The 23,809-nt window shown below is 52.0% G+C and overlaps 1 long non-coding RNA gene and 1 other non-coding gene across 2 annotated transcripts in view; one reads left to right on the forward strand and one right to left on the reverse strand.

Annotated features, from left to right (window-relative positions):
• The window catches only part of LOC138569061 (uncharacterized), a 35,083-nt gene that overhangs the window by 6,877 nt on the left and 4,397 nt on the right, over nucleotides 1-23,809 (forward strand). The gene's annotated exons all lie outside the window — the stretch shown is intronic.
• LOC138570606 (5.8S ribosomal RNA) lies at nucleotides 11,196-11,346 on the reverse strand. Its single transcript, XR_011303644.1, has one exon. It is a non-coding gene; the product is annotated as a 5.8S ribosomal RNA (ribosomal RNA).

Raw genomic sequence — 23,809 nt, forward strand, 5'->3', positions numbered from 1 at the left:
AATACGTTCTAGGGCAATTGGCACAAGTCAGACCTCTGCGGGTTCCTACGGGAGTCTGCTCTCCTGAAACACTTGGGTTACCAGTGGTTTAGCCTTTTCCATTTGCACCCAGGTATTTGCACCGACACATGAGGTACAGTTTTCGTCAGGACATGTGTGTGTATGTAGGATGGTAGGACATTTGTTGTTTTCTCTTGGTTTAACATTTTCATACATTTGCTATTGCACTTTGTTACACAACCCTTTAATTTCCCAAATGTGAACTACATGTAGTTGCCGATTTACACATGCTAAGTATGTCGGTTTAGGCCGTCAGCATAAAATTCTTGTGTACTATGGCTCCGTTTTTGGCTTATGGTACATGCCATTTCCTAACTGGAAAAGTCAGGGGAATGTAGCGGGGCACTGCTTTTCTCAATATTCATAGAGGCCATTACCTTACAGGTCCAACCATGTCCAGCACATACCTTTTTTAACTGTCATTTTTCAAATTTTTCCCCAAACTATGGCCATTTTCCCTACATAGATGTTGCCTCACCTGGGCAAAACACTTTTCCTAAACTTGGAATTTTGTCTACTTTTCAGAAATGTATGCCTTGGTCTTTCCTTTCAGCTTTCCTACCCTCCTCTTCCATTCCGTCCACGCATGGGCTATTGGGGGCAGCGGGGGGGGGGTTTGAGGGATAAACTCGCATAGCTCTCACAAAATTGATGGTAACCTTATTGTTTTGGTTTTCACTCAACCTGTTCTTGAAAGCCTGGAAAATGGAAAATTCAGCACAGCAAATCATTTGTACTTAGCTCTTAGAAGGAAACACCCACAGGCTTCTTCTTTGTACATAATTTTATTGGCATTGTCTGAAAAAACACGAAATGTGCTCCGTTTTCGGTTATTTTCTCTCACCCCCATACAGCAAACTAGGATTCCTAGGTGGCGTTATGATCACCTACATGTGGGAAGAAAGGGGGCCAAATTTGAGCGAGATATCACATGTAAATAAAGCATTAAAAGGGATTGAATGGCGACATACCGAAACCACCAAAAAAGGGCTTGGCTCGCGGGGGGGGAGGTGGGAGTCATTGGCAGTTAAGGGGTTAAAAACAAATAACACATTAGCTTAAAGAAATAGACAATTGGGTAATTAAGTGTTTTTATTATGACAAGTGCTTACACTGTAAAGCAACAAATAATACATATACATGTGTAAACCAAAGATCAAATTGGTGGAGCCATATGAAGTGAACCTGTTTTACCTGGGGGATTGGAAGGAAAAAGAAGCCAAATAGTGAAACATTTATGGAAAAACAGTTCTCATAACTGCACATGAGTCGTTGCAAGAATTGTATAAAAGAAAAGTAAACTTTATTATGGCAAATGTTCACAATGTTTTGTCACAATATTTCCTGTAAGGGCTCAACAGATATCACGACTTAACACCTTCAGCAGGGGCACGATGATACACAGTGCCAGAGGTTTGTAACACAATTATCGATCTATAAATTATTTGCTTTTCATAATGGTGCTGTAATGTGAACAAGTACAGGTAAACTATAGACAACTAAATGTCTCAGAACATTTCCAAGTTAAAAATGCCACTCGAAATATGGATTTATAGGACAGTGAGCTAAAATAACATGAAAAGCAACTCACACTGCCTAAAATTAAAAATGTGATTAGAGTGGAAGGAACTCAGAAACACTTGACACTTTTCTCAAGCGCACCTGGCACTTTTTGAATCTGTTATACTCTTTGCACTTTAATCAGGCATTTCCAGTAATTTGCCTTGAAGTAATATGGTTCTGCTTTGACTTTATGACGCATTTGCACACAGCACTTTTATATGGATGTATAATGGATTTATATGTACAAGGCAGTTTTGTCAGTATTTAATATCAGGCATTCCAAGCGTAGTGGCCGAGCACAAATGTACAAACAGAATTTGGCCTGTAGATATTCTGCCCCAGTTCCATAAAAGGCATGATGTACTAGACATTAGCCCTTGACCTGAATGGGCTTGGCCATGGGTAGCCAATGAAGATGGTGCACACATGGAGTAATGTGAGCACAACTAGGTGTATAAGTGGCTACTCTGGCTGCAGATTTTTGCAGGGCCTGAAGTAGCCAGTTTGTGCCAGAAATGGGGCGTTGCAGTGTTCCATGGAGGACATAACAAGTAAGGACACCACAGGGGCACGTAACTGAGAAAGGAGTAAACAAAGAACCTTACTATGGGGTTTTCAGTTGAAGATGGCCCCTTTGACATACTGGACTTAGCTTTTCTGTCTGCGGAATCTCAGATGACATATTTACCCGTAAAGATGGCCAAAAAGAGGGGGTCCAAAAGGCAGTAGAGGAAGGAGGGCCCACCACCAACACCACATATTTTTCCCTTTAACCTGTGAAGACCCTCTGTGGCCACAGCGCGGGACCCGGGGGAGAAGCCCGACGTCGGAGTTAAACGGCAAACGAACAGTGCCGTGATTGAAAAGCGCATGCCTGGTGCGCAACGAAACGGGACTGGAACCCCAAGCAGTCCGCGTGTATGCGTGATAGACTACGAGGCTGCTCACCCACGAATAAGTGACAGTACAATATACACTGCAATACTCGGCAGTGTATGCGCAACACATGCGAGGCACCGGCGTGCCCACAAGCAGCTGTAGCGAAGTGACGGCGTGTGAGCCGTTCAAGCATTATGGGCGGGTTCGCTTGCAGCCGCAGCCATTAGACAGGCCTATGACGGGGCAGCCTTTCGGGTCGCGCATGGTGCCCACGGCTGCAGGCTCCGTGTTGCGGCCATCTGGACGGAGGTACAGGGCCAGCTTAGTATACGGAGTGCCACACAGGAATACCCTGAAACGGATGCAATCAAGTTTCACTGATAATGAAGCCGAGCACAGCCTAAGGGTTGCCTGAGACCTGACGGATGTGATAGCAGCTCCTAGCAAAACAGATGCCAGCTTAATCATATTACCCTTTGCAACGTGTATAAGTTCACGCATCCACCGGGGAAAAGGGAGTTGATCTTGCAATTGTAGCACAGGGCAGGGTCATGCACAGCGCTGACCCTGCAAACATGGAACTATTGCATGGTGGAATGTGGAACCAGTAACTAGAATGAACCGGTGGCGCCCAGAGCACTACTGACTTATATTGAACTAACTATCACGTAGCCAAGCAATTCTTTGAATGGGCTGCGATGCGGAGCTTGGATAGCGCATTCAAAATTGCGCCAAAGCGCGCGTGTATATAGACGCGGGGGGCTGCCCGGTACGCTGTGCACCAAGCGGAACGCTCAGAGGGAGTCGACGCTGGGAGCGTCCGTCTCCTTTAACGAGGTGACGGAGGAGAGAAAAGAGCACCGTAGCTGCTCACAGACAGCTGATAAGCTGAAATGCCCATGACACAATAAACCCAGCGCCGCACACTGAGACGAGGCGCAGGCACACATCTGCAACCCAACCTGCAACAAACTCCACTAAACCATCCTGTGGAGGCTTGTAAACACAATAGCACAACGAAGCACAAGACATGCCTATGATTGATTTATGAATGCTGATCCAGCCACCCGAGGGGCACAGACAGGCATAGACAGAAACACAGAGACATGCAGCCGCCTGAAGTGGGAACAAAGAGGCGCACACAACGTGCCCGAGGTGGCCGCAAGAGGTAACTGCAGATGAAGGTGTACGGAGTTGCCCCATGAAAGTGGGGACCGGCAAGAGTGGCCACCGAAGCCCGCAGAGCCACACCAGCGCCAGGCAGACAGCCTGGGGAGCCAGATCTACTGGGGCAGGGTCCTTAGTCCTGTGAAGGAGTAATGAACCCACATGGGAGGACACAGTCCATTCTAGAAATAGGGGAGGTCGCTGGAGGACACCCCTGAAATGATCAGGCCGGGCCTAGACATTTTGGGCAACTTAGCACGTTCTAAAAGAGGACAGCACGTTTTGGGGCTGACTCACTTTACAAACCCATCAGACAGAAAGGCAAGCAGCTCACACTGGACGATTTTGCCAAAACACCACCAGGTGCTGAAGGGGCCACTGGGCGGCACGATACAAAGAGGTGCTGCGAACATAACGGCATACCCGGATCATACCTTGCAAGTACAGCGCAGCCGCATGAACTTTGGGTCATTGAAAAGAAGATTGCGGGATGCGGGCCATAGGTACATGCTGCTTTATCCAGCTAAACTGAAGGTTTTCTACAAGAGCAGAACCTTGTTTTTTGACACCCCAGAGCATGCCATGGGCTGATGCGCAGAGCTGTCCCCAGGAACCGGACATCCAGGGAGCAGAAGGTGGAGAGAAGTAACATGCGTCGGTAAAGCGCCCTAGGTGCTGCAGCTCATGACAATGGGACTTGAATATAGCATTGCATATACCGGCAGAGGAGTGTATTCAGAGCTACAATTATAAATATGATACGGTGGCACTGGAAACCTTGATGTAGATATAGGAGCTATACGGAGCATGACCTCACAACCCCATAGCGAATAGTTTAGTTAGGTCACTGGTAGGTCACTGGTAGTTTGGTGACACCCTGCTGGGTTCTGGGCCGGGGCCTTCTAGGGCAGAACCAAATGCGGGGGGCCTGAGATCCAGGGATGGAGCTGGGCAATTGTTGGGGTTGGGGTAGACGAAGGGGCGGGGGGGTGGGTGTGCAGTGGTTTGAAGTTGGGGAATGGGGAGTTGGGAAGGGGGCTGGAGCGAAGTTTGATGGGAGGGAAAGGGTATTGAGCCAAAATGTGACCCTTAACAGGCGGGATAAAAGGCAGGGAAGGAGTGTGGGATATCATGGTGATGGCGCCAGGGTGCCTTTAGAGTGGTTACCTGGAATGTCAGGGGCCTCAACAGCTATTTGAAACGTAACAAGGTGATGATGTATCTGAAAAGGATGAGGACCGACATAGCATTATTGCAAGAGACCCACCTCACTAGGGAGAAATTGGAGGTGGTTAAGAAGAAGTGGAGGGGGTGCCTGGTGGGATCCACATACTCGGCCTACGCTAGAGGAGTTATCATCTGGGTGGCGCCGCAGGTGCCATTTCAGCCACTTCAGGTAACGGGTGACCCAGATGGCAGATTGATTGTTGTGAAGGGTATATTGGAAAACCGAGAAGTGTGTATTGTAAATTTATATGCCCCTAACCAGGACACAGCGACTTACTTTAGGACCCTGTACGGTAGAGTCGGCCCTCTACTGGGTGGTGGGATTATTTGGGGAGGTGATTTTAACTGTGTACTTAACCCTAATGTTGACAGATCGGATAGTAAGATAGACAAACCAACCCCAGCAGCAAAGGTGCTACAGGCCCTCCTGAGGGACTTCGACCTAGTGGATGTCTGGAGGCAGTTGCATCCAGTGGATAGACGATACTCGCACTATACGGCACCACACGCCCTTCATACAAGATTAGACTATGTGTTCGCCTCCACGGAGTTGGCAGGAGAGATGGAAGGTGCGGAATACAAAGCTAGGGTGCTTTCGGACCACTCCCCCCTGGTCCTGGAGTGGCGGCATCAACCTCCCAGGGCACGGATTCCCACTTGGAAACTCAGAGCCGAGGCTCTGCAGGACCCGGGATTCAGGGAGGATTTAAGAGAGGCGAGTACTTCGAGATAAATACTGGTAGTGTAAGCTCTATGGGAACTGTTTGGGAGGCGTTTAAGGTGATTTTGCGGGAGGTGGCCATTTCGAAGTCTAGGGGGCTCCAGGGGGGCATAGAGCAGGAGTTGAAGGGAATTGAGAAGTTGGAGGGCAGGATGCGTACGGAAGGCACCGCTGATGAGGACAGAGACAGGATAAGGCAATTACAACAGGCCAGTGGGGACTGCTGGGACAGGTTATGTAAACTAAGCTATAAGAAATACGTGGAGAGACAGCACGCAGGGGGAGATAAGCCGGGCAGGTTGCTGGCCTGGCTATACAAGAGTGAGACGCCGCGAACGGTGATCAAGGAAATTAAAGGCGGCAAGGGAGGGTGAACTCAGAATACCCAGGAGGGGGTGAATGAGGAGTACCTGAGATTCTATAAACATCTTTATGGGGACCCAGGTGGCCCTAGAGACCACGAACTTCGGGTAACATTGGAGGACATGGGCCTACCCACCTTAGATGAGGCAGAACGCGCAGACCTAGATGCCCCTATTACGATGGAAAAACTCAAACTAGTGGTTCGCTACTTGCCCACCTGTAAGGCCCCCGGGTCTGATGGGCTTCCAAGTGAATTTTATAAAACCTATAAACAAGAGTTGCTTCCCCCGCTGCTGGCCATGCTTAACAAGTCGTATGAGCAAGGCAGGCTACCAGAGACCCTGCGAGAGGCGGTGATTATCCTGCTTCTGAAGCCGGGCAAGCCTAGCACTGATTGTGGGTCGTACAGGCCCTTATTGATGCTCAATCAGGATAGTAAAATCCTCACTGCTGTACTGGCAAATAGGCTTAAGGCTGTCATTGGTAAACTGATACACGCCGACCAAACGGGCTATGTCCCGGGCAGGAACATAACTGATAATCTCAGAAGACTGCATCACATCCTTGACCAGCCAAAAAATGACCCAGGTGAACTGGCAATAGTTTCACTAGACGCAGTCAAGGCCTTCGACGAGTGAGATGGCCCTGGTTGATCGTGACCTTAGAGGGCTATGGAATGGGACCGGGGTACCTCAGGTGGGTGACAATGTTATACAGCTCCCCGATCACCAGGGTCAAAACGGGTGCTATAATTTCGGACAAATGGCAACTAAGCAGAGGCACTAGACAGGTTTGCCCGTGGTCGCCCTTGTTATACATATTGGCACTGGAGCCATTGGCCACCTGCCTGAGACAGCAATACGAGGAGATAGGTATTCGCACTGCGGGTGGCATGCACCTGGTTTCTTTATATGCGGACGACATACTGTTATATTTACGCTACCCAGAAGAGAACATGAAATATATTCTAGACATGATGGAGCAATTTGCCGTTCTCTCTGGCATAGCGGTTAACCCCAAAAAGTCTAGCGTGTTCCCTCTGGGGAGATACAAGCTTGTCTGCCCGGGAGTCTGCCAGTGTTGCCGATACCCTGGTACACAAAGTTGTTCCGATATCTCGGAATTGACATATACCTTACGGCAGAAGTAGAACATGCACGCAACACGGTTAAAGCAGTAGAAGGAATTAAGAACAGCATGGGATTCTGGTCCAGGTTACCCCTGGCTATGGTGGGCAGGGCTGCCCTGCTAAAAATTGTAGTTTTGCCCAGACTGTTGCATTTCTTTGTTAACATCCCGCATGGGATCCCAAAGCGCTTTTTCGCTAGCCTCCATAGCCTGTGTAGGGGCTTCATCTGGGGCAACTCCAGGAACAGGGTGCACCTCTGGAAACTACAGAACTCGTGTGATAGGGGAGGTATCAACCTGCCAAATTTTGAGCTATACTATCTGGCAGGGCAGCTGCAGTATGTAACAAGATGGCTGTCTGACGAGGAGACGGCAGAAACCAGGCTGCTGTGCAGGGAACCGCTCCCCTTCATCCTCAAAGAAGTTGTGTGGCTGTCCAAGTCGAGGGTTCGGGGGATGGCGGGCTGCTGGTACTGGGATGGGAGATATGGCACAGAACGTGGCAGATTGCGGGACACCAGGTTCCGTACTCTATGCAGGTGCCGCTTACAGCACTATGTGGAGAGGATCCGCAGCTGATAAAGGGGTCCGCAAGTACTGGGAACCAGTGGGCCTGGCCACCCTGGGAGACATATGGCTGGAAGGGGAGGCATTAGAGTTCCCGATTCTGATCAAAGATACTGGGGTGCATAAAGGGTAGTACATAACTTACACCAGAATTGTCAAGAGAGTACGAGCGAAGTGGCCAACAGAGGTGCTCACCGGACAACCGGATGCCACCATGGAGGCTATATATATTTCAGAGGGTGGGCATGAGATATCCCGCATATACGAGCTGTTGGGGTCCAAGGTGGGGAAGGACCTGACCCAACTGAGACAACTTTGGGAGGATGAGGTGGGAAAGCCTATGTCAGATGGGCTCTGGAAAAGAGCCCAAATATATCATAAAAAAGTGTCCCGGAACGCAAGGCTCCAGCAGATCCAACTATATGTCACACATAGAGCATATCTCACCCCCAGTAAGATCACTAGGTTTGGTGGCCATACGACTCAGAAATGCCCTAGGTGTGGGGTGGAGGAGGCTGGGCTACTCCACATGTTTTGGGCCTGCCCTGAGGTGGGGCGGTTTTGGCAAGAAGTGAAGACACGCTTAGCAGGAACCGGTATTACACTGGAGGTGGAGTCGGCCTGGGCATGCATGCTGGGGGGATTCCCTAGGCCACGTAACTTAAGGCACATAAGCAAAATGAAAGATCTAGCATATGTCCTGGCCAAACGAAGGATAGCAATGTGCTGGAAGGCAGCCCAGAGGCCGAGGATAGAGTTGTGGTGGGCTGACCTCTTAAAATGGGCAGAGGCAGAAACGGCTGTTTGGTGGGACACGGTTTGTAGGGGAGGGGAGGAGGAGGTAGGACCCCTAATTGAATGGAGGCAGCTGGTGGCTACCATGAGTGGCCCCCACAGTCTGATCAGAGCGATGATGAAACGGATAAAGAGACGACGATAAACCCGCCTGAAAAATCACAGGATGATGACATGGACATATTGGCTCAGGTTAGGGGGGAGGGAGGGAATGGGACTGGACAATGCTGATTGGAACACTTTGACGCTGAATCTGATGATGGAAGTCCCAAGTATTGTAATGTTTAATGTTTGGTGTGTTATATAAAATAAAAATTGTTTAAAAAAATAAAACTCTGTGTTGCTCCCGCCGGCTTCTCCGGGATCATTTGCATTACCGCACTGGACGCCGGAGGGGCGCCCGTCCCTGCACTCTGGGTTCGGGGATCTAAACCCCACTTCCTGTCGATCGGCTGAGGGCAATGGAGGCCATAGCCCATCCCTTCTGAACGGCGCTCGCCCATCTCTTAGGACTGACTGACCCATGTTCAACTTCTGTTCACATGGAACCCTTCTCCACTTCATCCTTCAAAGTTCTCGTTTTAATATTTGCTACTACAACCAAGATCTGCACCTGCGGCGGCTCCACGCGGGCCCTCGCCCCGGGCTTCTGTGCGTACTGCAGCAGCCCTCCTACTTGCCTGACTTAGCCCCCGCGGCTCTCAACGCCGGCCTGGTATGGGCCTGATGCTCCAGGGCCATCCATTTTCAGGGCTAGTTGATTCGACAGGTGAGTTGTTACACACTCTTTAGCGGATTCCGACTACCATGGACACCATCCTGCTGTCTATATCAACCAACACCGTTTCTGGGGACTCACGAGCATCTGCATCATGCGCCTTAACCCCGGGTGCGGTTCATCCCGCAGCGCCTGTTCTGCTTACCAAAAGTTGCCCACTGAGCACTTTCATACAATACCCGGCTCCACGCCAGCAAGCCGGGCTTCATACCCATTTAAAGTTTGAGAGCAGGTTGATATAATTTCGGCCCCAAGACCTCTAATCATTCGCTTTGCTAGATAAAACTGGGGTTTCCGTGCGCCAGCTATCCTGATTGAAACTTCGGAGAGAACCAGCTACTATATCATTTGATTAGTCTTTTGCCCATATACCCAGGTTGGATGACTGATTTACACATCAGGACCGCTACGGACCTCCACCAGGCCGAGTTCACCATCTTTCGGGTCCTATCACACACGCTCATGCATCATCTCTCTGACAGAGCGGACGAGACGGGTCGGTGGAGGGCCCACCGCGACAGGATGCCACTGCAATCGCCGGGTACCGGCCCTCAACATCATTACATCACAGGGTTTCATTCATCCCTCTGACTCGGGCAGGCGTTATACTCTTAGTGTTTCCAGACAGGTCGGGTGGTTAACCGATATCACCTCAGACCCCTGGCGCCCTTTGTGGGCCTCCCCGCCTGGCAGCACGACGTGATTGGGGCGTATTGAGGGCAGTCCAGTCACATCGGGAGCCCTGTCTCCCGTGGCCACTCTAGCAACCCCCAAGAGGGGCCAGGACAGTTGCCGGATAAGGGCCTCGTGGCGGTCTATCTCCCTCAGCCCTGTGGACACAGCAAAACTGCTGTCAGGGGGCTGTAACACTCTCTGCTGGAGCAGAGAGCCACCTGCCCCCTGGGGCCTTCCCAGCCGGTTGTGTTGCACCGATACAGAGGAAATGCGCCCTGCTGGGGCTGGATGTGCCCGGGCCGCAGACCTGCAAGGGCCTCCACCGTTCCAGGTGACCAACCTCCCTGCCGTGTTGATTCCTGTGGGTGGACTGCACAGACCCCACCAGTTTACCGCTCAACCGTTTCACACCCTCTTGAACTCTCTTCAACTTTCCCTTACGGTACTTGTTGTCCACCAGTCTCACGCCCGTATTTAGCCTTAGAGTTTACCACACGCTTCGGGCTGCATTCCCAAGCAACCTGACTCCAAGAAGACCTGATCCCGGTGTGCAAGAGGCCGCTATCGGCCTAACACCATCCGTGTGGGGAGACTCGATCAGAAGGACTTGAGCCCCCTGAGCGATGCCGGGGAGTCAGTCTTCTGTACGCCACATTTCCCACGCCTGCTGCTGAATGGGGATTCCGCGCTGGGCTCTTCCCTTTTCACTGGCCTTTACTGAGGGAATCTTGGTTAGTTCCTTTTCCTCTGCTTAGTAATATGCTTAAATTCAGCAGGTCACCACGTCTGATCTGAGGCCGTGGTCGGGGAGCACAAAGCTCAGGGCAGCTGGCGTCGGGCCCGTAAGGGGGGTTGCCCGAGCCCTAGGCGCAGTCGAGTGTATTCTGTCCCAATCTGTGACCGAAACCCACATGGTCACGAGGTCCGCGCTCCATGGTCATCCTGCGCCGGCAGCCGTGGGACACCAAAGACAGCCACACACACAGCACGGCCAGGTGCCCCGGGGTGGGGTGAAGGTGCACCAGGCTTTTTTAAAGCCTGCTGCCGCCGCTACCACATCCAGGGCGCGTCGGCCACCCGGCCCTCCCGAAACCAGCATGAGGGGAAACTGGGGAAGCCAGGCCGCGTCGGCAATGAGCTTGCGCGCCAGATCAGAGGATCCAGCGACGGTGCTGATCGGGGTCTGACCTTAGGGGGATGAATGGAATGGGGTCCCTGCGACAGCCCCAGCCATGACCCTGGGAGTGAACCCCGGGGCGATTCATGTACAAGCGACCCTCAGACAGGCGTAGTCCCGGGAAAAACCCAGGACCACATGGTGCGTTCGACATGTTGATCAATGTGTCCTGCAATTCACACTAATTCTCGCAGCTAGCTGCGTTCTTCATCGATGCACGAGTCGAGTGATCCACCACCAAGAGCCACAGGCAACTTTTTTTGTCCTAGACGTCGGCCTGACCCTGCCGGTGCAGGAGAGGTTAGGGGAGGCAGCGCTGGCTGTGGCAGGACAGCCCAGCTCCCTGTCTAGCTCGGCTGAAACCATTGTGGTTTTAAAAAAATAATAATAATAATAATAATCCTGGTGCTCAGCCTGACCGCCAGCTGCAGCAGCACAGCGCTTCCCAGGGGGATGGAAGTAGGCCGCTCCGCCACCTGCCCACACGGCCCGATCCACTCATCCTTCCCCGACCCCTTCCCTTTTGGGAGGGGGGCTGGGAGATGGACAACGAGGCAGGCCAGAGAGAGCACAGACAGGGGGTCGGGTGGGACCACTAGAGTCTTCAAACCCCAGCCCGGCTGCATAGGGCCCAGCTTCAGGTACCTGGGCAAGAGGGAAGGTCACCCACTGTGCCAGCGGGCCTGGCCATTGCTCACACACAGATGTGGGCGGCTGGAACCTTGGCGCCCACCGTCAAGTGAGCCAGCTGCACCATGGCTCAGGGCTCATGCCTGGCGTGCCGGGCACCTGTCTGCCTGGGGAGGCACCCCTCAAGAGCAGTCAGGTTTCTCCCGGCTGCCTGCACTCGGGGCTTCCCTGGTGATCGGGGTGTGCCCACCAATGCCCAGTCACTGGCAGGTCAGAGAGAGGAGTGTGCGCCCCCGGCCAGCGTAGATGCGGGCTCATTGAGGAGAGGGGGCTGGTTGACCACGCGCACCGGACCGCTCTGCAAGAGGTGCCCCGGGCTGTGGGTGTGCACGTCTGGGATGCAACCGAGGTCGGCCCCACTGCTCTCCCTCCCGCTGCTCCGCTGTTAATGATCCTTTATGCCCCCACCCACAAGCAGAAACCATTCACACTCAAACGCCCCATTTCTCCTGCCAAACACGTTCCAGATTCAAATGCCACCTCCCTCCTGACCTACATGCCACCATCCCTCCATCCGAACCCACACAAAGACACCAACATCCGTCCCTCCATAACTACACCAAGATGCTCCACCCCTCAGAGCCACACCCATATGCTTCATCTCTACCTCCACACTCAGATGGCGCCATTCGCCCTCTCTCTATACCCACACCCGATTACCCCATCCCTTCGACACACACATGCTCCCACCACTCCAATAAACCAACATCCTTCTCTCCAGACAAACATACCCCATATCCCTCCATTCACACCCAGATGCCCCCTTCCTTCCCACCAGAGCGCTCCAGCCCTGACCCACATGCTCCACCATTCCCTGACATGCCCCCATTATATGCCCTGTCCCTTCATTCCAGATCAACAATGCCCCCTCCGATCCAGACGCCACGATGCCCAATCCCTTCCTCAAGACCCATACCATGATGGCCCATGCTCCCTCCACACAGAAAGATGCCCCTATCCGTCCTCCGACCAATGAGCCCCAATCCTTCCCTCCAGACCCACACCAATGTGCCCCATCCCTCCCTCCAGATGCACACCAATGTGTCCTATGCCTCCCTTCATGCCCACAGCAATGTCCCCATCCCTCCCTACAGACCCACACCCATGTGCATCATCCCTTCCTCTCAGAACCACACCAAGATGCCCCATCCCTCCCTCCAGACCAATACCATAATGCCCCATCCTCCCTCCACATAGCAAGATGCCCCTTCCATCAGATGCCCATGTGCCGATCCTGAATCACATGCAGATAGCCCCAGCCAACCCCCTCTAAAACCACCCATCATAGTATGCCCCCATCCGCCCAGACCCACACCAATGTGCCCCGTCCCCTCCTTCCAAACCCACACCAATATGCGGTCATCCCTCCCCAGACCAATGTCCCATCCCTCCCATCAAACCCACACCAGTGTGCCCCCAACACCTCCCTACAGAGCCACACCAAGATGCCCAGTCCAACTTCCCAACCCACACCTAGATGACCCATGCCACCATCCAGAACCACTGTGCCCCATCTCTCCCTCCAGAAACACACCCATGTGCACCATGCCTCCACCCAAATCCACACCAATGTACCCCCACCACCTCCCTCCAGAGCCACAACAAGATGCCCACCCAACTTCCCAACCGACACCTAGATGACCTATGCTACCCGCCAGACCCACTGTGCCCCATCTCTCCCTCCAGAAACACGCCCATGTGCCCCATCCACCTCCCTTCAGAGCCACACCAATGTGCCCCACCACCTCCCCCCAGAGCCACACCAAGATGCCCCGTCCAACTTCCTAACCCACACCTAGATGACCCATTCCTCCCTCCAGACACACTGTGCTCCATCTCTCCCTCCAGAAACACACCCATGTGCACCATCCCTCCGCCAAGATCCACACCAATGTGCCCCACCACCTCCCTCCAGAGCCACACCAAAATGCCCTGTCCCACTTCCCAACCCACACCTAGATGACCCATTCCTCCCCCCAAACACACTGTGCCCCATCTCTCCCTCCAGAAACACACCCATGTGCACCATCCCTCCACCCAGATCCACACCAATGTGCCCCCACCACCTCCCTCCAGAGCCACACCAATGTGCCCCACCACCTCCCTCCAGAAACACACCAATGTGCCCCCACCACCTCCCTCCAGAGCCACACCAATGGGCCCCCACCACCTCCCTCCAGAGCCACACCAATGGGCCCCCACCACCTCCCCCCAGAGCCACACCAAGATGCCCCATCCAACTTCGCAACCCACACCTAGATGACCCATGCCACCCTCCAGACCCGCTGTGCCCCATCTCTCCCTCCAGAAACACACCCATGTGCCCCCACCACCTCCCTCCAGAGCCACACCAAGATGCCCCGTCCAACTTCCTAACCCAGACCTAGATGTCCCATGCTACCCACAAGACCCACTGTTCCCCATCTCTCCCTCCAGAAACATACCCATGTGCACAATCCTTCTGCCAAGATCCACACCAATGTGCACCCGCCACCTCCCTCCAGAGCCACACCCATGTGCACCCACCACCTCCCTCCAGAGCCACACCAAAATGCCCCGTTCCACTTCCCAACCCACACCTAGATGACCCATGCCACCCTCCAGACACACTGTTCCCCCATTTCTCCCTCCAGAAATACGCCCATGTGCCCCATCCCCCTCCCTCCAGAGCCACACCAATGTGCCCCACCACCTCCCTTCAGAGCCACACCAAGATGCCCCGCCCAACTTCCTAACCCACACCTAGATGACCCATGCTCTCCCTCCAGAAACACACCCATGTGCCCCCACCACCTCCCTCCAGAGCCACACCAAGATGCCCCGTCCAACTTCCTAACCCAGACCTAGATGTCCCATGCTACCCACAAGACCCACTGTTCCCCATCTCTCCCTCCAGAAACATACCCATGTGCACAATCCTTCTGCCAAGATCCACACCAATGTGCACCCGCCACCTCCCTCCAGAGCCACACCCATGTGCACCCACCACCTCCCTCCAGAGCCACACCAAAATGCCCCGTTCCACTTGCCAACCCACACCTAGATGACCCATGCCACCCTCCAGACACACTGTTCCCCCATTTCTCCCTCCAGAAATACGCCCATGTGCCCCATCCCCCTCCCTCCAGAGCCACACCAATGTGCCCCACCACCTCCCTTCAGAGCCACACCAAGATGCCCCGCCCAACTTCCTAACCCACACCTAGATGACCCATGCTACCCACCAGACCCACTGTGCCCCATCTCTCCCTCCAGAAACACACCCATGTGCACCATCCTTCCGCCAAGATCCACACCAATGTGCCCCACCACCTCCCTCCAGAGCCACACCAAAATGCCCTGTCCCACTTCCCAATCCACACCTAGATGACCCATGCCACCCTCCAGACCCACTGTGCCCCATCTCTCCCTCCAGAAACACACCCATGTGCACCATCCCTCCACCCAGATCCACACCATATGTGCCCCCACCACCTCCCTCCAGAGCCACACCAAGATGCCCTGTCCAACTTCCCAACCCACACCTAGAAGACCCATGCTACCCACCAGACCCACTGTGCCCCATCTCTCCCTCCAGAAACACACCCATGTGCAACATCCCTCCGCCAAGGTCCACACCAATGTGCCCCACCACCTCCCGCCAGAGCCATACCAATGTGCCCCCACCACCTCCCTCCAGAGTCACACCAAAATGCCCCTTCCCACTTCCCAACCCATACCTAGATGACCCATGCCACCCTCCAGACACACTGTGCCCCATCTCTCCCTTCAGAAACACACCCATGTGCACCATCCCTCCACCCAGATCCACACCAATGTGCCCCACCACCTCCCTCCAGAGCCACACCAAGATGTCCCATCCAACTTCCTAACCCACACCTAGATGACCCATGCTACCCACCAGACCCACTGTGCCCCATCTCTCCCTCCAGAAAAACACCCATGTGCACCATCCCTCCGCCAAGATCCATACCAATGTGCCCCACCACCTCCCTCCAGAGCCACACCAATGTGCCCCCACCACCTCCCTCCAGAGCCATACCAAAATGCCCCGTCCCACTTCCCAACCCACACCTAGATGACCCATGCCACCCTCCAGACCCACTGTGCCCCATCTCTCCCTCCAGAAACACACCCATGTGCAACATCCCTCCGCCAAGGTCCACACCAATGTGCCCCACCACCTCCCGCCAGAGCCATACCAATGTGCCCCCACCACCTCCCTCCAGAGTCACACCAAAATGCCCCTTCCCACTTCCCAACCCATACCTAGATGACCCATGCCACCCTCCAGACACACTGTGCCCCATCTCTCCCTTCAGAAACACACCCATGTGCACCATCCCTCCACCCAGATCCACACCAATGTGCCCCACCACCTCCCTCCAGAGCCACACCAAGATGTCCCATCCAACTTCCTAACCCACACCTAGATGACCCATGCTACCCACCAGACCCACTGTGCCCCATCTCTCCCTCCAGAAAAACACCCATGTGCACCATCCCTCCGCCAAGATCCATACCAATGTGCCCCACCACCTCCCTCCAGAGCCACACCAATGTGCCCCCACCACCTCCCTCCAGAGCCACACCAAAATGCCCTGTCCCACTTCCCAATCCACACCTAGATGACCCATGCCACCCTCCAGACCCACTGTTCCCCATCTCTCCCTCCAGAAACATACCCATGTGCACAATCCTTCCGCCAAGATCCACACCAATGTGCACCCGCCACCTCCCTCCATAGCCACACCAATGTGCACCCACCACCTCCCTCCAGAGCCACACCAAAATGCCCCGTTCCACTTCCCAACCCACACCTAGATGACCCATGCCACCCTCCAGACACACTGTTCCCCCATTTCTCCCTCCAGAAATACGCCCATGTGCCCCATCCCCCTCCCTCCAGAGCCACACCAATGTGCCCCACCACCTCCCTTCAGAGCCACACCAAGATGCCCCGCCCAACTTCCTAACCCACACCTAGATGACCCATGCTACCCACCAGACCCACTGTGCCCCATCTCTCCCTCCAGAAACACACCCATGTGCACCATCCTTCCGCCAAGATCCACACCAATGTGCCCCACCACCTCCCTCCAGAGCCACACCAAAATGCCCTGTCCCACTTCCCAATCCACACCTAGATGACCCATGCCACCCTCCAGACCCACTGTGCCCCATCTCTCCCTCCAGAAACACACCCATGTGCACCATCCCTCCACCCAGATCCACACCATATGTGCCCCCACCACCTCCCTCCAGAGCCACACCAAGATGCCCTGTCCAACTTCCCAACCCACACCTAGATGACCCATGCTACCCACCAGACCCACTGTGCCCCATCTCTCCCTCCAGAAACACAACCATGTGCAACATCCCTCCGCCAAGGTCCACACCAATGTGCCCCACCACCTCCCGCCAGAGCCATACCAATGTGCCCCCACCACCTCCCTCCAGAGTCACACCAAAATGCCCCTTCCCACTTCCCAACCCATACCTAGATGACCCATGCCACCCTCCAGACACACTGTGCCCCATCTCTCCCTTCAGAAACACACCCATGTGCACCATCCCTCCACCCAGATCCACACCAATGTGCCCCACCACCTCCCTCCAGAGCCACACCAAGATGTCCCATCCAACTTCCTAACCCACACCTAGATGACCCATGCCACCCTCCAGACCCACTGTGCCCCATCCCTCCCTCCAGAAAACACACCCATGTCCTCCATCCCCCCCAGACCCACACCAATGTACCCCAACCCATACCACTGTCCCTATCCCTCACCCAGACCCACACCACTATGTCCAATCTATCCCTCCAGACCCACACCAATGTGCCCCCTTTCTCCAGAGCCACACAAAAGTGCCCCATCCCACCAGACCTACACCAGCATGCCCCTATCCAACCATTCAGACCCCAGCAAGATGCCCAATCCCTCCCTCTAGTCCAATACCATAATTCCTGATCCTTCTTCCAAATAGCAAGATGCCCCTTCCCCCTTGCAACAGATGCCTGTGTGCCATCCCGAATCACACGCAGATAGCCCCAGCCAACCCTCTAAAACCACGCATCCTAATAGTCACACCCTCATAAAACATGAAATCACTCTATTAACCCCCGTTGATCAGTTAAACACAAGCATACACTGTCTCCCTATTCCTTTTCTTAGCCCTCCATACCTTTCATGTTGAATAGCTAAGCATGATTTTTAAAGTAAATGTAATTTCCTGCTCCCCCGTCTAAATCGGGTGTCTTGCAGGAACGTTCACGGTATCCGGAAGAAAATTCCAATTGTATTTACAGCCAAATGCACACGAGTTGCTGCTGTTCCTGCAGCCTGGCAGCCAGAGCCTTGCCGCTCAGGACGCTCCAGGGCCTCCTAGAAATGTTCCCGGTGTTGAAATGCCAACCCAAACGCTGCAAGCAAAAGGCTTGCAGGGTCCAGTTGCACTTGCACCGGCAGCAGCCAGAGCGTTCAAAATTCCCGCTCAGCCCCAGCCCGCTTACTGAACGTGCTGCGGAACCGCTTCTCTGCTCCGGAAAGCACACGGATGACATCAGAGGTCACGTGACAACGAGGGGGCGGGCCATTGCTATGGTCCTTTTCTCGGATGGAAACTAGTCGCTACCGGATGGGCACAGTGCGTTCCTCCCGTCCCAATGGGACTTCCACTGTACCAGTGAACAGTACAGCCAACAGTCCTCCTCCCTGCTGGAGTGGGAGGGAGAGGGTTGGAGGATTTGGTATGTGCAGCAGAGGGGGATATGTGTTTTATGCAGACAGACGCATATTGGTATGAATTTCCAGCATAACTGTTCAGTTATTTATTTCTCTTGCGTGGGGTGGGAGGGGTGATTTGGCATTCCCCGGGGAGGGGATTGTTCATTTACCCCTTTGCAATGTGTGGAAGAGAAGGCTAAACGGAGGCCTTGTATTGCTTTCATCATCAATCACACACTTAAAGTCCCTGTGAGACCTGCTAGCATTGTTTGTTTTAAAGTTTGCCGATACTTTCTGAAATGCCTTTATGGCTTAATGACGTGTATCTGTTACGTCTTTGTGACGTTTTCACGTGGGACGTCTACGTGCTTAGGAAGAGGATCGCGAGGCAGGAGCGCTCCATGCCGTGCACGGGCAGGTATTTATTTTTTATATCTCGGAGAAGTGCCAGGTATATTTAATGATAATGATATTTTTATTCACACCGAGCTCATACGCAGGTGTTTCACAGTGGGCAAGGGAGGGGAACGGGGGAGAACCAAACACCTATGTTTTTCCTATTTTGATTTTAGTTGCACCAACAGCGGATCTTTGTGTGTCTTCTTGGCTGGTATCCCCATCCTTGGCTCCACCCACCTCCAAACAGAAGTGGTTTATAGCCGTGCCGCACACGCCGAGGGAATTTCAGGGCAGATTCGGCTGCCGCCATCTTCACCTTTATCCAATTAATGTTAAAGGACATTTGTACCGCGCACTACCTCCACCGGAGTGGTCCCCTGGCGCTCTGGCGGCTCTGAAAGAGGAGGAGTGGTTGAGTTAGTGGGAGGAGCCTGGGGTGTTTGCGGTCGGTAGTCGTCGTGTACTGTTGTGCAGGCTATGTGTTTTTGTTTTGTTGTTGCAATGTAGTCAAGTTTGTGCAGTTTGTTGTGCTGTAGGTTTTAGATGTGTTTGGTCTGGAGTTTGATAGGTATATGCAGAAAGGGAAATTGTTAGTAGGGTTGGTTAGTTTGCGTCTCTATCCTGAATTGAGGCGCTCGGCTTGCATAGTCTTCCCTTGATGCGGCTCTGTCCTTATCTGGGTCCAATGAAGACCCAGGACATAAAAAAGAACAACAATCGGCCTTCTTAGGAATGCGACCCATCATCCGGAAAGTGAAAACAGGCAAAGAGTGTCTACAAGCTTGAGGAACCAAAGATTCTGGTGGCAATGAAGAGCAGCCAGCTTTCAGAAAACAGTCCAATAGAGAAAATGACAGTGAAGGTAGCCCAGGATAGAACAGATGACCAGCAGAGGTAAGTTAGTGATGTCCCACTAAACTTCTGGATGATGGCATTTTACTAAGTCAAGGAGGTAATTCACAAAGAAGACATTAAAACGGCCAAGAAATGGTCCCAGTACGAGTATCTCTGCCCACCCATTAAGGAGGACAAAGTGGCAGGACAAGGACAGCCCAAGCTGGAGATCCAACAGCCAAAAACAAACATCCCATCACACGAAAGGGCACTAGCAAAGGTTTTGGAGGCCAGCCAATAAAGCTGGTCCCAAAAGCTGCCAAACACCAAGGTCCACCCACAGAATGTTTATTGCCCTCTCAAGGGCTAGGGACTGGTCTAATCCAGTCCACATCATTAAAGGTGAGCCTATATTTGCACAACAGTCATCATCATCATCAATATAAGTTTATATAAGTTTATTCAAATAGAAATTCATCCAACTGTGCATCATTCAACCAAAATAATATCATGAGGGTTAAAAAAGCAGTACACATTTCACAACAGTAATGTGAGGCATACCCTGTGCTTCGCTAAACAAATGGCAGCGAGCAGGACTTAAACACATTAGTATCCCAAAGAGGTACACTGGGCTACTAATACAGTTATCAGGCTGCAGACCTCGTGAAGCCCTAACTAAATTACAGCTACCACCAGCTTTCTCCCGAAAACCAATGTAGGGTGATATAATCACCATAGAGCCAACATGGGGTGCATAAGAAGCACCCCTGTCCTAGTTTCCAAAGGGCTATATACTAAAGAATACTCAAAAATGAATTTCTACCTTGAAACTAACGTGACAGAGCAGCCATATCTCACTGTTGGGCGTTAAGCCAGGGGGTAATAAGGTACAGCTTGTCAACCCACAAGCACACAAAGGATTGGGAAAAATGTGCAAAGGCAGTCTATTTTGTAAGTAAATGTTACTGTCACTTTTAGTTAATTTTAGAAAAGCCAAAGAAGGTCCACAGGGTTTACGGGACAAACCTACTAGGTTTCCTGCGGATTTGGTGTAAAAGAAGGTATATGTTACTGACGGTCAAAAGGTGGGAAGATGTCAGCAACCATATAGCTGTGTAGTCAGCAGTACAATACCAGAGGAGCTCAGTGCCCACATTCCAAAATCAGAGGCCTAAAAAAGAATGGCTAAAGAGTAGGACCCAAGCCAACAAAAGAGAGACTGGGATCTGGGTAAAATATATATCTGCTGGACCCGACCCCCAACAGAGACCCTGAAGCAGAGGTCAAGACAGGATCGTTGTCACAGCACCCGGAAGGAGTAGGAAACATGAGTGCAGTTGTCACTTCTGATGCCTCATTTGGGTTCCACTAGGTGTTATTTTGGGACTCTGGTTCAGAGTCCAAGGTGGTGCCAAGAACAAAACCTACTGGATCCAAGTTTAATGAGGAGCTCTCAGGTGAAACATTAGTACGAGAGCATGTCAACAGCATCGATGACGAGGAGAGCAGAGAGCTTACCCTTCCAGGTAGGTCACAGGGGCTTGAGTAGGGAGAAAAACTGCAGAGGAAGCAGAACGCTTATAGAAAAGGAGCCGCTGGAGGGGCTTGAGTCAGGATGTCCACCAACACCGAACACAGAATTGAGAACCAGCAGCACAGATACCACATCTTTCCTAGATGTAGAGAAAGGAGGCAGGAGCTTTGACCAAGGCACACAACACCGTAGTGAAGGAAGATCCAGCTGTTCCTGCTGGATCAGTGAGAGGAGGAGTCCAAATAGGATTCCTCTGGCCAGAGAGAGGTAGAGGTTGCCTGAGGAAGCAGCACACCCCGCAGCAAAGATCTTCAGCACAGCATTCTGTTCCCTTTCAGCTACAAGCACTTAACTAGAAAATATCTCAGGATCCACATACAGAGACACACACAAAGTCTTCCAACCACATGAAGACCACAAAGCAAAATCACCTGGTTGTACGACTTTTCAAATGTCTGGATAGTCCAATGGCCATCACACAGGGGCATTTGGCTACCAAGGTGTCAAAAGGCCTACAATATAGTGCATCCAAAAACAGAACATGTACATGCAGCTGCCAACAACCAACTCTCCAACACACTTTCTGGGTTGTCCTAGGGACAAAAGGGTGCTGGATAGCCATACTGGCTGAGGGCAGCGCACCATGATGTAGTCAAATATTCACAGCTCTTTCAGTATTTGTCTACACAATTAACATATGTGTTTTATTCTATTTACTAAAATTCAGTAAGGTATCATTCTACTCAGAAAAAACACATTTATTTGCACTATCCATCATTTATTTCAGTCTTGCATGCACTGTTACACAAGATCATATTTCATAAAAATGAACCTCATTTCACACCTTGCTGTTTACTTAATTGTTCTAGTTCGGTCTGCAAGTACTGCATCTTTTTCTCCCACACTTCGCGTTTGATCTTCAGCTTCTTGATCTCCTCAGTGACCTGGTAAAATTGAAGTGGTGTAAATTGAAAAAAATTGGGTGGGGGGTCCCTCAAGGGCCGGGGTGGGGGCAGAGTTGAAGGGGCGGTACCCAAAGAGGCGGGTTTGATGGGGGTGGAGCTGGCAGTTGACCTCCGATCAAAGGAAATGCCCAAAATAATATTTTAAAACGGCACAATTTCTTTCATGCTGCTTCTTTTCCAAACTAAATATCAATTCCACTTCCATGGCACTGGCAATGAGTTACTTCACTATGCGAATAATAGTTTTGACCAGTGTTGCTGAGTAAATATTCTTTAAAATGCACAATTTGCATCCCATTTTATGAAGAAAAAAAACTGGGCTTTGGTGCTAGTATCGGATCGGGCGAGGCCTCGAGTGCTGTGGGTGAAGTTTGTGTTGATGCGGTGTGGTAAAGTGCGTGCGGATTCCTGGGAGAGAGATGGTTGTGTGGTTTTGTGTGGTTTTAAGTATGCAGAAGATTGAGAGTGGGGTCTGTATCCTGATTCAGGTACTTATGGTTCAGTTAGAGTTGTAGACCTGTGGTTGGGTTGTTGATGGTTCCTCGTGGGCCGACTCGCTTTGGTGGTGTTGCACTGATCCAACTGTATCCTATTGAGTATAGTTTGGATTGGTCGGTGCGTCTGAACCTAATCTTCGGTTGTTGGCCTGGGTAGGTAATATCTATTCTCAGGTTATCTAGTGAGACCCTGGTCGGTTAAGGCTTTGAATGATTCAGGGTCAGTCGTGTTGATGTATTGTCCCAGTGGATCCGTCTTGGTGAGCCTGTGTATTCAGTCGTTCGTATCCTTCTGTCCTGACTGGTTCATTGGTTTCTGTGGTGTGAACTTCCTGGGCTCGTGGTGCAGTGCTTCCTTTCCCTCTATATTTTGTCCTTAAGCCTGTTGGGGAATGTAATGGTTATGGTCATGGTCCTCTTTATGATTCGTCCTAGTGTGTTTTTTTTTTTTAATTTATTAGTTTGTGTTTACTGTCTTTGATCGTATTGCGGCTGTCTCCCGTTTGGTCGTTTTGTATGTCGTGTGATATTTACCTTGGCTTTTCCCCATTGATTGAACAGTGTATATTGTGGACGCTCTACGTTCGTAGATGTTTGTTATGTCAGTGCCCCTGTGACCGGTCTTTTCAGTTATGACGCGAAGAGCCAGGTTTTGAGTAATTTCCTGAATAACAGGTGGTTTCTTGTGTTCCGTATGTACTCTGGGAGGCCGTTCCAGGTTTTCGGGGCTTGGTGAGAGGAGGATCCTCCAAGTTTTCTTTTTTTGTAGGGCTTCAGTTCCAGGCGGATGTCCATGCTTGATCTGAGCGTTCTTGTTGGTTGATGTAGGCATAGTTTGTCTCTTGGGAACTCAGCGTCTTTGTTGTGTACTGCTCTGTGCGTAATGCACATTGTTTTGAATTTTATTCGTTGTTTTATCGGTAGCCAATGTAGTGTTTTCAGCACTGGTGCGGTGTGTTCTCTTCGGGGTAGTTTCAGAAGTAGTCTGGCTGCCGCGTTTTGAATGCGTTGTATTTTTTTTTTTTTTTTTAGGAGTCGTTCAGGCATGCGTAGGTATAGGCT

Source organism: Ambystoma mexicanum, chromosome 2q (assembly GCF_040938575.1).
Source record: "Ambystoma mexicanum isolate Mex_15411 chromosome 2q, UKY_AmexF1_1, whole genome shotgun sequence".
In the NCBI taxonomy this organism is placed as follows: Eukaryota; Metazoa; Chordata; class Amphibia; order Caudata; family Ambystomatidae; genus Ambystoma; species Ambystoma mexicanum.